Here is a 3,081-nt window from a genome sequence, read left to right as displayed (position 1 = left end):
TTTATTACATAGTAATTTAATAGGATCTCTATAAAATGGTAGTAAGCCACAAAAAGTCAGTAAGAGAAACATTTTACGTAACTTGTGAAAACTTTTATTGACAAATTCATGATTCAATTAATGTTTAAATTACAGTGAGACAGTGTGGTACAGAGTCTGTATTCCTCAGACTGAGGCCTGGATTATGTTGTGGCCTTGGGGCCTCACTCGTTATGTGTGACAGGCTGCAATGACAGAGTATGGCCACAAGGTGTCCCTGTGCTTACAGCTCATCTCTGGGGGCACGCAGGGGAAAGTACTGAAACTGCCCTGGCACCTCCTCTCTCTTCTGAGATCGATTGTAGAAACCCAGCAACTCCAGCAGACTGCTGATCTCATCCACCTGATACAACACACACACAAAATGTTTACATTCAGTACAGGGCGGGGAAACCATAATTCAAGATTGAACAGGTTCAGAAAATATACAGCATCACTGTCATGCCTCTTTCTCTTTAACTGTTTAAAATCACACCTATATGTTCCTATTTTTTATTGTGTAATGTCTTCTTGCAATAGTTATGTATTTCTCTCTAATCTTGTCATGCTTGAGTCAAGGTCAGAAAATATATGTTATTTACCCAACCATTTAGCTGATAATCTTTGTCTGACCTTTAGACGATATTGTAGCGATCTTAAAACAACACCCATCAAGAGGTTCTGACTTCGTAAGAGTTAAGGTGTTGGCTATACAGTAGCTGGACCTGGGTTTGAGGCCTTGTCAGGCCTACCCCCACATCCACTACATTGGTGTCAGAAGTGGGATGAGGCCTTTGGAGAGGCATTTACATGTAAGGTACTTGGTGTGGGGACAAGCTCTCCCTAAGGAATGAGCTAATGTAACGACCTTAACCCAACACCCAGCGACTTTGTTGAATGGTTTGGAGCTCTTGGCATAATGGTTAAAGTGTTGGCTTGACAGTCACTGGACCTAGGTTCAAATCCCAGTCAGAGTTACCCTCTGAATTTGCTACAATATGTAGCATCTTCAATGGGAATCATATCTTACCTGAACAACCTCATCCTTATCATTGTAGAATATCAGAAGTGGATTCTTTCCTCCCCTGTAATCATATTCCAGATTGTGACTTCAACGGAAATGATGCTCAAGGAACATATATGTAGGGCTGGTTTCCGGAGCCCAGATTATTCCTAGTCCTGGACCAAAAAAATCTATTTCAGTGAAGATTCTCCATTAAGCATGATTTTTTGTTGTTGTCCAGGACTAGGTTCACTCTCTGCCTGTAGGATACGGGAACACCAACAAATTCAAGAACAATCTACTTCTGGATATATTTCAAGTGAGATCAAACATCATTCAACATACTTGAATACTGACACATGATGGATTTGAACTTAGTTGGACCCACTTGTGGTTTGAGGCCAATTCACGATGGCATAAAACTGGGTTGTCGCTAACACACATGTTCTTGTTTATCTGGAAGGTCATGAGAAACTACAAAAGGCTTTGGGTGGGTCAAGTTTTGAAAAAAATGACATGAGGTACGATGTAACCATATGAGGTAATGCTAACATACTACAATGCACAATGTACATTGCAAACGATCTCCCAAAATATCATTAGAAAGCGACATAGCAACCATAATAAAATTATAATCTAGCCTCATAAATCTATTTAAGATCTACACAGAAACCAATAGAAGGATACTACAATGGCCATCGCTCCATGAGAAACGTATCGAGCTCAGGCATCTTCTTGATGGCTCATCCAACCACACTTGGGCCCAATGGGAAAAATGAACAGACAATGAGTATTTTTCATTCACAACCACCATGTCTAATCTGTTTCTCAGTTAGATCAAAGATAGTCAAGCCTTCGTGTACCAACAATAAATATGTGTCTTCCTCCTAAGTAGAAAGTTTAACAAAGGTATGTTCAGAGTACAGAAGTCAATTAATTTCACTAATTTAACCACCACATCATTCACATTTAACTTACCTTAAGTATGCCCTTGGCTATTACAGGTATCTCTTCAACGGCTATATCTGTGACATCTMTGACACTGAACCAGGTGGCAGGGCCAAGGGGGAAGAGGGTCCATTAGGAAAATGAGTCATCTTTTTAGTTTGGGTTTTCTTTTGGTTTATTCTCAATGACAGACATTATGGGAAATGGACACCAGATAGGCATAATACTTGTTCCACTTGAAATGGCTTGAACATAAATATAGATGTTAATGAACACTTTCTATCAGGATTGGTACCCCCGACTCCATAAAATATCCTCTGTCTCTGTAGCAACCCTCGAGGACACCTGCATCCTTATCACTTTTTCCCAGATCATGGTGCCAGTGAAAACATACCTCATGGCACACTGCAGTGCATTTTCTTGAACTTGTTAAGCCTGTATGTATGACGGTAAAATACCTGCTAAACTGTGTGCTGCAGAGAATAGTGAAACATAGTAAAACACTTTAGAATCTGACACCATAGAACGTTTCTCTATTTCCCCACAGATGGAGCTACAGTAGAACCACAGTATGTCAGGTTGAAATAAATGGTTACATTGAATAAGCATGCCTTTAACCCTAGAAGTCCCCTTGAAATGAATGCAGTCAAATCCCATGACACAACAATACAGTAGATGACAAAAAAATGTATTCTGTTGTTCCATTCCATAGTAGAACCTTTGCTTGTCCTTTGTCAATGAAACAGAGGCATGACATGTACACTAGAGGGCAACAACAACTGACTTTTATTTCCGGGCAGATTGGCGGGTAAAATGTAGCCTACTTCCAAATTCTAGCCACAGACAATTATGTTTCCAAGAAAAATAAACCCTTCTAGATTGGAATGCTAAAGCAAAACCATCCCTCTCTATATTTCCCAGTCTAGAGCTTAGAACTTGATGTTCAACCCTTAACATTCAGCAGTTCGGTGTCTGCAAGCCATGATGTGTCAAATGGTAGAGCAGTCCTCATTTGAACAGAGTTTAACAGAGTTTCCTCCCCTTGGCTGTGACTGTAAATCCACAGCCCAAATTAAAAAGAACAGTCCCCCTCCGACACGGAAAATAGTTAT

The 3,081-nt window shown here is 40.1% G+C and overlaps 1 pseudogene; it reads right to left on the bottom strand.

Moving 5' to 3' along the window:
- Window positions 1-239: 239 nt before the first annotated feature.
- On the bottom strand, window positions 240-2,368 carry LOC111974374 (selenoprotein M-like; annotated as a pseudogene).
- Between the last annotated feature and the right edge of the window lie 713 nt (window positions 2,369-3,081).

Source organism: Salvelinus sp. IW2-2015, linkage group LG15 (genome assembly GCF_002910315.2).
Source record: "Salvelinus sp. IW2-2015 linkage group LG15, ASM291031v2, whole genome shotgun sequence".
Classification (NCBI taxonomy): domain Eukaryota; kingdom Metazoa; phylum Chordata; class Actinopteri; order Salmoniformes; family Salmonidae; genus Salvelinus; species Salvelinus sp. IW2-2015.
The sequence above is the reverse complement of the archived record's forward strand: the minus strand, read 5'-3'. Positions and strand labels throughout refer to the sequence as shown.